We start from the raw sequence: 14,307 nt of genomic DNA on the forward strand, positions 1-14,307 counted from the left end.
CATGGAGATTTTGAGCTGTTTTTTGACTTGTCTCCAGTTGTTAAAATCTTCCCCAGAACCCGCACCCTGAATTACTCAATCGTCTTCGCCCTCATTTTTCAACACTAATTTTGTGCAGTGCACAGTGGGACAAAGGGAAATGGTACAGACTTTAATCTAATAAGACACAAAATGCTTGAAAGTTTCTATTATGTTTATCTATATGACTACAATAATCTTTAACAAATTAAAATGTAAGTGGTCTGAAACAGTTTTAATACAAATATATACATTTATTTAACCAGTTGATTTTTGTACTTTGTGAAATGAATGTACTAAATATAAGCAACGGGGTAAATGACTAATTCACAGATTTAGTCCATGTCTGGACCTTGACTATACCTTGACCAAGAAATGTGGACCCTGACACAACATAATTGACTACCCCTGCTGTAGAACATTGCTACATTATGCATATTGCACTAAGGTGTCTGTAATATCATTTTTTCGTGCAATACTTTTTTAATACTGTATTTATAATTCATTTTATGTCACTTGTTTCTTTAAATTATGTTTTTATACTGTTTGTGTGGGGGTTTTGTTTCTAAAATAAAGAAGATCTCAAAGACATAAAGCTATGCAGTCTGTGAGTGTATGAACACAATGACCCTGCGATGCAGGGGGCACCACTTAAAATCTTGCCTAGGGCACCAAATTGGCCCTGTGCGCAGCAACTGACGTTATGCAAACGACATCCAGCTGGATAGTGAGTATGGGGTGAAAAGAGCAGGAGAGACGGGAGAGAAAGCAGGCAGCAGCGTCATTGTCGCAGAATATTGAACATATGTTCAAAAACACTGCCAAACAGGGTAAGGTTGTTATATGTACTACCTAATCTAACAGTTGAGATAGATAACGCTAACTACGTGCTAGCAAACAGTCGTCAACTCCACGCAGAAGGTAGCTAATGTTTTTACTCGTGTGTGTCTGTGTCTGTCAGGATTACACAAAAACTACAAGACCGATTTTCACAAAACTCAGTGGAGGGGTGTAGCATGGGTCAAGGAAGAACACAGTAAATTCTGACCATTATCCATCCAGTGGGACTAGCTAGCTACAGTGACCGATTCAGAAGATTTTTACCCTGAATATGTGTGATGTGTCGGTGCTCCATTCACGTGTGTGTGTGTGTGTGTGTGTGTGCATGTGTCTGTGTGTCTGTGTGCGTGCATGCGTGTGTTTGGACTGAAAAAGGTGGTACATGATCTTGGTAAGCAATTTGACAGCATTGTAGTAAATATTTTCGGTGCATCAAAAAGCGTCCTCGTTAAGATACCAGCAGACAAGCTAATCCAGCACAAATTAGTGCATAAAAAGTAACCAAAATGAAGTATTTAAACCTCATAATTGAATACAAAATGAGGGGAAAAACTGCAAAAAGGTCCACTTTTTGAAAAAAAGAACCCCCCTTCCACTAGGCTGGCTACGGGCCTGTTGCAGGAGATGAGTGACAGCAGAAACAGCGCACACTTAATAGCGCTCTTCCGGGTCTTTCCGGAGTTGCCCGAGTAGCTCAGTCGGGAGCGCGTCAGACTGAAGGTATGAAGCCCCAGGTCCGATCCCTGGCTCTGGCAATGAGCTACACTGTTTCCACTTCCACACTTTTACTCTGTACAACAATCTGACGCAGAGCAACCATGATTTTACAGCGAAGTGAAATCATGGTCACTCTGCTTCAGATTGTTCTGCAAAGTAAAAGCTTTCATTACATGTCGTGTAAAAAAAGTGCAAAAGTCCAAAAGTGTCTTGACAAGTGTTGAAATTAAAGCTAGACCCACGCTAACGCGATTCTTTAAATCCCAGACGATATTTAAAATGGTGGGCTGCTCACATTTAATGACAGGCAGGATTTCACGGAATTTAGGTCTTTTGCATCATGATGCCCCAAAACAACTATTGTTATTTGAGGTATTTGAATCAATACTTATGAAAATCAAAATCAAAAACTCAAAATAATGTAACTTGTTTTCGTGGATGTGCTCGACTCTCATTGGCTGCTGCCGGTCTCGGACCCGAGTCGCATCTTTAATATGAATTGTGTTGAATCTACTCGCCTGCCTGGCGAGCTGCAGGTTTGAGCAGAGGGCAGCGGCTCATCGGTTAGGCCCCGACCTGCTGCTTTCTGTTCAACCGGACACTTAATGACTCCATTGAATGAACAACCGGCTTAGATTGTACTTTTCAAATTGTGTAAAAAAGAGTTGGTTCTTTAATATGTTATTCATACAATTCTATGCTTAACTTAAACCCTCTACAGTTAAAAATAATGAAAATGCTCTGATTAAGGTTCAATTAAGCAATCGAGAGCTCTGTTGGAACAGATACCACAGGCAGTGCCCATCTTGCCCATCTTGCCAAAGACTATCAACATCAATATTATTAGCATTAGTAATGTAACTATTCTCAATTTCCCAGCTGAGCTCACAGACACTTTCACTGACCCCCCCCTCCTTCCTGGGGGGTGAATCCCTTCCTAATTGATAGGGTATTTCTGTTAGTGAAAGGACTATTTCCATACAATTTCATGACTTTAGACTTTAAACTATATCTCATTCAATGATTTATTTATTTTACATTAAGTTATACCTTCAGTAGCTTCCTTATTTTCCCTCATATTCCATTCAACCACCATCACAACTCTCATGCTGAAAGTGGCAGCACATGTCTTTCACACATATCAAACTCCCTTTTTCCAGCTTCCCAAGCCTTATTAACTCTTAAACCCCTCGTCAACTTCCTCAAACCTTCCTCAACATCGCTCAGACCCACTAAATTGCTCTGTATCCTAACAGCTGTTCTTTCTCCTTTTCCTAATTTCTTACAAGAAAATTCAAGTTATATTTATTGACATGTATTATTACTATTTATACACACATTTCACTCCATTATTTTAACTAAAATATTTACTTAACAAAATATCTTTTAGAAAATAAGCCTTTTAATTGATTTCAATAATGATTCCCAGGTACCTCAGGAAAACAAAGTTTCAAAAAATGTGTCCAGTCAATGATTTCCCCAATGAAGAGTTTGCGTGAGCACTAAGACTGTCCACCTGCGCGGCTCATATGTCCTTATTGTGTCAACTTCCTCCTATTGAAGTCCAATCTACACCGGTACATGTTCAGAAGAACTGTTCCCGAAACCAGATTGAACTGATCAATAGTTAATTTCTTACCTACACACTGTATTTAGGGATCTTATATCTGGGAATTTCAAAAACTCTTCATTGTGGAACTCACAGCTACCAAATGACCCTTTAATTTCCTGGAGTATCTGGTTATCTATTGAAGACTCTGTATAGGAAGTTGAAGAAAGTGTTTTGTGATAATTATATAATGTTTTATATTAATACTAGCATTAGAAGTAGTTTTGTATACAGACTGAGCAGATTCGATTTAGCAGGACAAGTAAAGGGTCAACAAGGTTGATTTGTTAGAAACTCCTGTCAGAAATGAAAGATCACCCAGTGCCGAAATAGCCTACAGATGTCTGCTGAGAATTTGTTTATGACTTAATCATTTCTCCAGATAGGCAGGAATTGTTTCTGTTAACGAGCGATTGACACTAGGTAAATGACGACCGTGGGATCGCATCTTCCTAGTGCACATCAAAGACGGACATCTGCTTTGGATCCATCACCTCTTCACGGGAGGACAGATCATAAAACGGACCCGGACCTGTATCTTCTGATTGGATGAACGGCCATAAGATGTTACGTCATTTTCCTATAAAGCTGCACTCATGTTGGTAAACATTAAGTTCTCACTGAAGGAATTATGCCTGACGTGGGGCTTCCGAGCGGCTTGATTAAAGTTCTATTTGCTTTATCTCCACGATTTCTCCACTTATTTCCGAGACGGTTCTACATCTATGTATTCATATCTTCACCATATTTTACTGTTTCCTCAGATTCCCATTTCAGAAATTAGCTCAAATTCAATTTTCAACATTTTATTTTGTAGTTCTGGTTTGTAAAATAGTATTTTATTTTTATTTTCTCCTTTAAATGGTTCAATGTTAATTTAGCTCACTTATTCAATGCTTGTCATTTTATATTTCTATAGTATCCTTCAAATTCGTACCCTTTGACTATTTCACTCATCTTAAATCCAAGGTCTAATTTTAACATTTATTTCAGGTATTTTATGCTGGCCCCAAACATTTTCTGAAAATAAGACTATAATATATAACTATTCTGTTTACATTCTCCTGCCTGGATTTTACATCAGGCTGTCAGGGCTGCACCAGAGTGCTGCTCCTGTGGATTTCAGCCTTTCATTTCCCTTTAATTTGACTTTATAGAATTTGTCCATAATATGATTTTTAACAAACAAATCCTTGTCCTTCTGGAACTTAGACGACACCATTACTATTTATTTACTTTATTATTACTTTATTTTTATTATTTAGTGTATATTGTGTATTACTTTAACATTATTCTCATAATAGAATATATAATTTATTTATAATTTGTGATGCCTTATGCACTCTATATGCACTCTATATACAGTTAAATGTTTAGATCCAGCCTGGAGCTGAACCTCTGGAGCCACTGGGGAGCTGTTCAGTTGACGGGAGCTCTCTGACTCTATTTTAAATCTATATGTGTTTGTTTGTGGGATTATGTGTATTTGATTACATGTTTTCATTGTTTAAACTTGGTTTTATACAAGTCCTTGCCCATAGTAACAGTTTCTTTGCTTTAATTTATGAATTTATGGTTAGACTTAAACATACTGCTATTAATCAGTCTGTGTAACAGGGCCAAGTGAGTGATTGATTGATTGGATTTTGCTGATCCTATTAGCTATATTCCAATCAATTGATCTAAAACAGCAATTAACCCGTTTTTTTTTTGTTTTTTTTTGGCTTGTTGTGAATTTTGGCTTTACATTGAAGAGTTTGTATTGTGTTTTTTTTTTAGTTGAAATTGCTGTTGGAAGATCGTATTTTTTTTTCGCCACACTGCTCGGCCGCACCACTCGCACTGACTGAATGTTGTGTTGAGGTGTGTGTGCTGCACCAAACGGGAGCACCGGGACAATGTCATCATACGCAGCACATAAACACAACATTCATACTTTTATTCTGTCTTTTTTTTTTTTTGGATTGTTGTGAATTTTGGCTTTACATTGAAGAGTTTGTATTGTGTTCTTTTTTAGTTGAAATTGCTGTTGTAATTGTGGTAACTTATATTGGTGTGTTTATTGTATGGTTTATCTGATGTTTATATTGTGGTTTCTTTTCACTTACATTGGTGTTTATTGTATGTTTTTTTTTAGTATTTCTTTAATGAAGGTCAATTGCGGTTTTATTATAATAATTGGTCGTATGTATTTGAGGGAGAAATTAACTTAACTGTTTAATGGATATTGACTTTTTATGGATTGTTTAGTGATACTGTGATTGTTATTCTATTTGCCTAAATTGCACATTGTGTACCCAGCGTATTAAATTGGTTATTAAAAAGACTTGGTTATATACTTCCTCTTGGCTTTTCACTCTCCCTTTACATCACTAATTTTAGCTTCCAGGGTTATTCGACCGGACCGTCCGGTAAACCAAAGGTGGTGGCAGCTACACGCTCCTCTGTCAAATCCAGTTAGGACACGACCTTACTAGGACAGGTTTCGTTACAGTACATATTGATGATCCTGTACTGTTATCCTTACCAACAAAGGCAGATGTGACAAATGAATGCATAACAATAATATTAGTAAATTGGGTTTGATGTATAAGGTGTTGTAGATTATGCAATAGATCTCAACGTCATTTACTGATAGACATCACTCTTTATCACTTTCACTTTTGAAGGAACTGCTTTGTATTCTGTGTATTGTTTTATTGTAGTGCTGCTTCCTTTCTTGGCCAGGTTTTACTTGCAAAAGTGATTTTATTCTCAATGTAAGCTCAAAGTCAAATAGTTTAAATAAGAAAACAATGTATTGAAATGAGAACATCATGAACCTGTGTAATTATGCTGAAGGACAAGCACTGAAAGCAGAGAGAATTTTGTGTTTGGCATTGAATAGCCTTAAAGAAAACTATGCCGTTTTTGGAAACTTTCATATTTAAGTTGAATGTAGGTAAAAACATTCCAGTCACTCTGAAGAGAGAATACAGTTTACTGTGCGAATAAGTAGCCCCTGAATTGAAGATAAAAATCAAAAGTGCTGTTCGTAATTAGTTTACACTTTTACATCAGATGTCTTGTTTTTGCTTTCCAAATTGAGGAGTTGTGGCATATAATGTAAATGAAGTTACTTCACTAGTAGTGTGATTTCTACGTTGTGTATGTGTGTTTGTATATATGAACTCATACATTTTTTAAAGATTGTATTTGGAAAACAAATTCAGGTATAGCACGTGTCCCCCTTTTGAATGGGTTCTATATATAACATTTTAAAACGAATGATTCTGTATAGAACGCTATGTTTGGGGGTTCTTCATGTAACCCCTTTGAAGGGGTTCTACATAGAGCCATAAAGGGATCCACCAGAGCGATTACTCGAGGAACCCTTTATGGTTCTGTGCAGAACAATTTCTTCTAAGAGTGTGGAGTGTCGCCACACAATTTCTCTCAGAGGGCTTTTGACCAATGGCAATCCAATCCTGAATGACGTCACCACTATCCTGTTGTACTTTATGGGAGAGATGTATTAAGTAGTTTATAATGAGAAGAATAACAATAATCACCTGTTTTTCATAGTTGCCTATAGGTTTTGTAGTTTTGTATCCATTGTCTCCTTCATATTAGGAAAGGAAGTTGATCCATAGCCTACTCAGAGACAACTGAGAGTTGGTCTCTGAGCAGCAGCACAAAGGGGTCGAGTCTCTCAATGTCCGTGTGTTGGAGATATTCCACCATATTGGTCCCAGCCTTTAAAACAATGTTAATGAAAGGTACTCACAGTCATTTTAAATATTACATCCTGTAGTGTTTCCTTTCAAAATATGATCTTATTATGACTTGAACTAAATAAATCCTTTGACCCACTAATACCAAATTACAGTTAGGGGGGCCACAGGTGTGATTTGAAAAAACGATCTTCCATGTCTTTCTGTTGTGTTTTGACCTGGGGATCTGTAATTGTCCAAGTGGCTACTGCACATGTACTTATTTTATATTAAATGTGTTATTTAATTAGGCTTGGTTCTGGTGAGCATGTACAAGACGTCAGCTTTTTAAATAACTGTGTGTATTGGATCATACACATTTTAGAAATACTCTCTCAAACTTCCCGCATTGGTACCTCACCAGGGAGGTAGAAAACAGCAATAGCATTGAAAAAGTGTGATTGTAGTTCTGCTCTTCTGCAATATATTTCTACAAGATCAAGAACGGGCTCTGAAAACACTGAGGGTACAGGACGAGGACAGCGAAGCAATGAGCAACACTTGATACAGGATAAGAGCAACGGATACTTAGAATTTATAGGTGTAGGCCCCGTAGTAAAATATTCCCATCCGTTTTCATGGTACAATACTTTGATAATGACCCCCAATAGTCTTTCAAATGCCAGAATATCTGATAAACATTTTTTTTTCTGAATTGAAAACCCTAGCTGGCTATGCATTCGTTTGGCACCATCTAACATTTCGGAATCTGTGCATTCTTTACCCTTCCACAGGCGGTACACACTGGCAGCAAAACATAAATTGTTACCTTGGTTTATGTCTATTATTTTACTAAATAAAATACCTTTTAAGCGCCTCCGCGCACCACCACCACCTTGCATATTTCTAATCACAGTGACCGTTATTCGCAAACTCCCATGTGTTAGAATTTCGGTGTGACTTTGTAGTAAATTAGCTATGCTCTCTAAGAAATCTGCAGCGTCCAGCTCCCCCACATTTCGCCTCCTCGATTAGAAAGGATTATTTAATGACCCCGAGCTCGGTCTCAGCTGTACAAAATCATTAGGACCCACATTGTGTGATATTTCATTTAGCAATCCTTGCACAGCTCCATGCACAATACGGACAGCATTCATATAAGATTGTACCAGATCCAGGTTCACAAACCTGAATTCTTCATAAAACTCCATATCCCGAAACCTATTAATTTCTCGGTCATAGCGACGAATAATCTCCAAAAACCCCCGAGGAGGGTCCCCGCCAACGCCACCCTCAGCCATTTGTTCATCATTTTCATTATTCATCTCTAACATTGCAGCATCACCACCCCCAATCTGATTATCATTGTTATTAGCTACCGATGCTAGTTCCTTAGATACATCCTGATCTATATATTCCTGAATTTCCAAGTTTACCGGATGGCCTCCCGTCTGGAGAGTGTGCAACAGTGTCTGTGACCGTGCTAATTGTGACACATTTGTTCTAAATTTAAGCCTACGCAGCATTCTTTTCGCAGCATTAATTTTATTTCTCATTACCCCCCTAATTACACAAGCAGACTGACAGTTTTTGTGCTTCTCCTTTTTCATTGTTTGTCAATTGTTGTTTTCAGAATTGGTTGTTTTTTGTAACAACCCTTCTCGATCGTGCAGAGACTGATTGATTCACAGTGTTAATTACAGATTCATCAAACTCTCATCAGAAACGGGGCAATTCCCTATTTGTTTTAACAAATTTGTCAAAACATGTATTTTGCACTGAGCGGTGTTTAACGCCTCCACAAGCTGACTTGCTTGCTTGCTAAACACCAGGGCCCTACAATCACCAGGGGTCTGTATGTCAACACAGGGTGATTGATCACATTTCATCTCAGTATCCCCACTAGTGGTGGCTTTAACCGTGCTTTTACCCCGTTTACCTCTTTTTACAGTAGCGGAGCTCGGTCGGTTCACTTTCACACATTGCACCCCCACATCGGTGGTGTCGTGTGCCACCCGGTTTGTCTTACTCAGGGCTTTTCTGGGCGCTGTGTTTCCCCTTTGTGTGACTGGTGGCTGTCTCCCCCGCTGTAGAACGGACCTCCCTTTATCAGCACGATCGGATCTCTTCAGCTGTTTTCCACTTGACACGCCTCTCAAGCAGGGCAATGCAGGCTGTGCCGCATTTTTAGCTATAATAAAACAAACATGTCAATTACACTTTATACAGTGACTTTTCACTACATTTCGAACAAATACAAAATATAATAATATTATTATTATTATTATTATTAATAACATTGGTAAAAACGGTGAATGTTACACACCTCCATTCAAAGTTTGCTCTGTGACTTGGGGTGGGTGGGGGAGTGCTTAGTTATGTGGGTTAAACAACTGTCAATTCAAAAAACAAACATTGGTCCCATAAATGTACACAATATAATGTTTTAGAAGATGTAATTAATTTATAATATATAACAACTTGTTCTATGGCATACCATGGAATCTGAATAAAACTGGCCATTAAACGGACCCCATCATCATCAAATGGACCCCAGTCAGATGCCATTATGAAGAGTGTGTCCCTTCATATATTATATTGGATGTGTAAAATTAACTGCTTGGAGCGGCTTATTTATGGGGGGGCAAAATGGTATTTCATAATTTTTCTAAGAATCACACAAAATTGTATTCCACATAACATACCAGGAAACCGCCAAAAATGTTGTTCTCATTACAGAATTCAGTTGGGGCGGAATGTTGGGGTGTCTATTTCACTCCGATAAAGTTGATCTCCAACAGACATCTGTATCTATGCGTGCTATGGTCATGGTCTCACGTTCAAAACAACGTGTACACACTGGGTGAGGTGACCATTTGGAGAGATAAATTGTTATCACATATTTGTTATGGACACGAGCCTAATGGGTACAAATGACTGTACCCACGTGGCACCCATACACGCACCCAACTCCGTCCACACTCCTCCTCCTCTGTATAGCCACTGCCCCCCATTTACCCACGTGTCCCCACACACGCCCCCAACCCCGCCCACACCCCGCCTCCTCTGTAGAGCCGCCGGCCACCATTTACAGTATAAAGAGCATGCTGGTAAACACAGAAAACATGTCACCCGTTCGGGACAGAACAGGTCTGCGGTAACTGGTGGAAACCCCCATAGCGCACTATGGCTACACCAGCTAAGAAGACACCCCCTAGCGACCACGCTGCTGATGAAGATGCGGGGGCACCTAACACAAAATTAAGATGGTCGGAAGACAGGGACCCAAAAGAGGTAACACTTTATTTTACTTTAAAAACGTGTTTAGAATATTATTATTAATTTTAAACGTATGCCGGTGTTTACATGCTGTTAGGCCGTATGTGTGTATATATGAATTTCAATGCAAAGTGAATTTAAATGCATGTTTTCTTCTTTGTATGTTTATCAAAAGAATAGTGTCAGCGCTCCTCCTCTGAGCCCCAGGGATGCTCTCCCAATGTCTGATGAAGACGAAGGTGTCAACACTGGTGATGAGTCTGAAGATGATGACAAGGACCATGAACATGGCAGGGAGGATAAAACCTCAGACACTGATGATGGAGTTGGACCATCAATGGAAAGAGAGGTAAATATAGAGGTCCTACAACTGTGTTTAGTTGTGTACTTCTTTACTGACCGACACACATTACAGTTTTAAGTGTTATTTTCTTTTCTCTTCATTAGAATAGTGGAGTACCAGACACCAGTGATATTGATTCCTCTGTCAACTCTTTAAGACCCCGAACAAGATTGAACATTGCATGCTTCTGTTCTTGCCTTGCTAGAACCCACAAGAGTTTTGATTCAGACAGGGAAGTTCCGAGATATAATTGTAAAAACTATGATGATCATGTAACACTAGTGATGACACACACCATAAAGGGCATTATTGCGCTAGTGTTACAACATTGTATTGGCCGTGAATTAGTTGATAAGTGTGAGGCCTGTCTGATAGGTGACCCCAGCCAAGCACAGCATCTCTGTCTAACTTTAGATCACGAGCAAGGGAGTGTCTGGAGTAGTGTCGCTCTTATATGTAACAAAATAAGTGTCACCCGCTTTCTAAATGTTGTGTTATGTGTTGCACGTGCCCTATGTGGGCTATGCATCACCAGACAGACTGAGAAACAAGTGAAATCTCTTTTGCATAGCTTAGAAACATGCACAAAGGAATTAATGTTTAGTTCCCCCCCCCGCTGTACCGAACCCATAACGAACCGAGACTTCAAAACCGAGGTACGTACCGAACTGTCAGTTTTGTGTACCGTAACGTTACACCCCTAACAAATGCTGTTAAACGGCATATTTGAAACAATACATTTTTGGGAAACAGTCGCGGCTATCTAAGTTTATTTATTCAACGTTGCAGAACCTGAAGGGGAGGGAGTCATATCTCAAAGGAGATCTGATAACACTTTATTTTAAGGGGCCAGAAGTATGCATTAGTTAAGCACAAACACACTCGTAATTAATTTTTAACTTTACATATTAGTCATTATTTATTAAACATTTGAAGGATCCACATTCATGCAATAAATAAACATAAACCTAGTAATTAATGATTAACCGAATGCACAGTAAATGCATTTTAGCCATTATTTACAACTTAGCAAACCATATATTATTGTAGTGTTATGTTGGGTGTATTTTGATAAGAGCATTTTAGCTCTGAGCTGAAGCACTGATCTAAAGAAGACCTCTCCCCCCACCAAAAGTTATCAGATTTCCTTAACTCATCAGCTTGGAACTGGTTTACATCAAAGTGACAGTTTTGGGGAGGATGGCACCGAGAATAGGCCAAATAGTTTGGAATCCTGCTATGAGATAGGAGAAAGGGGCCTGTAGGTAATAAAAACTCTTTGAAGTGGACGAGAGCCGAAATCCCGACATAGAGCTACGAACCCGGGCCAACCGGCATTTCCAAAAGATGGCATGGATTGACATCAGTCATAAATCAAGCCCCCCTCCAATAGGACACTGGGGGCTGAAACCGAAATCCAATCTAAAAAAATCAAGAACCAATCACCTATTGATCTGACAGACTATAAAGAACAGCGCACGGTCTCTCTCTCTTACTCTCTCTCTCACCTGAACCAGAAACTCGCAACCTGTAGCTCTGTTGCCAGAACCGGAACCAGAAACCAACCAAGTCTTTGCCGGCAACAGAAGAATTAAACTGGGAGAAGGAGATTGAGCCGTACGAAGAATTCTTTTAAAGGACTTTATTAAATAAAGAACTTTACAGACCCACCTGATCAGTGGAGTTTTACAGCTGGACAATTGACTAAGTCGACTGAATACGAAAGTGCCAGTCATTTAAATAGCTATTTGAGTCTTAAGAAACTTGACCCTTGGAACAAACAGGGCCCTGCTTTCCTCAAAGACTTTGTCTTCAAGTAACTACGGTGGAACCCTGCTTACAAAGAAGATTTTGTGCACAACCTTGGAGCCTTCAAACCAATGGAAAATCTGTTTGGAAAAGACTCTACATTCGCGAAACCCCAACTTCCAGGTGCATCGACTGAGTGGAAGTTCTTGGACAAAGCTGAACCGGACTGCCTTTGTTCCAACCACACGGACCTCGTGCCGTGTGCTGTTATCTGAGCCCGAAGCCAGAGAGGCCTCTCTGCGACGAAGTTCAGATAAGTTTAACAGTTTGGAGTTTGTGATTCATGACATTTAAGAAATCAATTAGAAATGTTAATCTGTGATTCATAACTCTAGAATGTGTAATATCATTTAGTTTTCTTAAATATAAATGTGTGTTGCATTCAACTGTTTTGTTGATAATTTTAGAAATAAAATCTGTCAACGCCGAGAAATATCTTCTCATTCCTGTTTAACTGTTTAGTCTGAAATTGACACAAGTCAATAGACGTTAGATTATTGGTGGCCCTGCCTATCCTTGATCATTGAATAATAATCAGTTAAGGGAAATTGTGGTAACAAGTAATGATAGGATCTTTCTCGGCACCTAAACGTAAATGAGACTGATATATATATAACGAGAAGTTACCTGACATAAATACTAACCTGCGTAGTTATTTAATGTCTGACTAACAATACTAACGAGAGACTCACCTTCGTCTTACTAACCGGTATTGTAGTTAATGTGTTTATAACCTTTTTTGTTTAACGATTTGTGTGTTATCATATGCGATCCCATGGTCTTTGATTTGGTCACGGAAGTGATTTGTCTTTGATTTGTTGATCTAGAGTTGAATTTTGATTAGCTTTTCCCTTTTGTATAATTAGTATAGTGCTACATTTAGTCTTTGTTTTTGAATAAATTTAACAATTTATATCTTTGGAATTGGTGTCTGTGTCCAATTATTACAGAAATTGAGTTCTACAAGATTCCAGGATTCGTGATAAGGTGATACTATAAATTCACTTCTTAAATTGAAATTTATAAGTGTACCTTACGATACAACTGATAGCACTGCAACTCAGTGTAGGTGTGCGTTCAGTCCGGCAAACACAACATTTCAGTTATGAAACGCTTTCTACAGGTGATGTATAAATGTAATATTTTCACACATTTGAATAAGTTTGATTTGATACAAGATTTATGAAGTTGACCAAACAAAATGACATAATATTTTTCAGGGGATAAAAATCTCACGACACAATTGGGTAGTCCTCACGGCACACGGGTTGAAAACCACTGAGCCAAGCCACGGTGCTTCTTGGCTTTGCACGGCCACTGAGACTGCCAGGGGAAGACGGTGAGAAGCTTCCCTTCGATAGCTCAGTTGGTAGAGCGGAGGACTGTAGGTTTCAGGCAGCGGGCATCCTTAGGTCGCTGGTTCAATTCCGGCTCGAAGGAAGGCGTGATTATGGTTTGACATCGGTTTTGGACGAGCTCCCAAATGTCAAGCCATTGGAATTGCATGAGGACAAGGAGAAAACACCGGAAATTCGGATTTGCTGTGGAGAACTCGCATTGCCCAAACATCTCATATGCATGTGACCCTTTTCACCCTGAGCCCAGTTTTCTAAACCGGCCAGAAAGCGGTCTGGAACAATCATGAAGCCAACACATTGTGAAGCACTTCACTGAAGCCCGGGTAGCTCAGCCGGTAGAGCATCAGACTTTTAATCTGAGGGTCCAGGGTTCGAGTCCCTGTTCGGGCGCCTTGTTGACCGAGGGCCATGATGGTGAAAAGCCTGGATGGCCTTCCAGGTGACAATGAAATATGCAGTTGCGTCTAGGCAAGGTGTCTAGTCCTCTTTGCTTCTTTCGGCAAATATCCAGCCTGGGCAAGTGTTGTCTTCCAGAGGCAAGTCAAGCCAGGAACTCTGAGAGATGTTTTTGCCGTTGACGACGTGTCACTTTAGAACAGCACAACATGCATCTCTACTTGACTTGGCACAATCTGTGAGGGT

The 14,307-nt window shown here is 39.3% G+C and overlaps 2 non-coding genes across 2 annotated transcripts; both read left to right on the forward strand.

The window, feature by feature from the left end:
* The first annotated feature begins 13,658 nt into the window (after nucleotides 1-13,658).
* Nucleotides 13,659-13,747, forward strand: trnay-gua (transfer RNA tyrosine (anticodon GUA)). Its single transcript is given in 2 exon segments — nucleotides 13,659-13,695; nucleotides 13,712-13,747. It is a non-coding gene; the product is annotated as a tRNA-Tyr (tRNA).
* Nucleotides 13,748-13,982: 235 nt separating this feature from the next.
* On the forward strand, nucleotides 13,983-14,055 carry trnak-uuu (transfer RNA lysine (anticodon UUU)). The gene has a single exon. It is a non-coding gene; the product is annotated as a tRNA-Lys (tRNA).
* Nucleotides 14,056-14,307: the final 252 nt, after the last annotated feature.

This window comes from Amia ocellicauda, unplaced genomic scaffold, assembly GCF_036373705.1.
Source record: "Amia ocellicauda isolate fAmiCal2 unplaced genomic scaffold, fAmiCal2.hap1 HAP1_SCAFFOLD_99, whole genome shotgun sequence".
Classification (NCBI taxonomy): domain Eukaryota; kingdom Metazoa; phylum Chordata; class Actinopteri; order Amiiformes; family Amiidae; genus Amia; species Amia ocellicauda.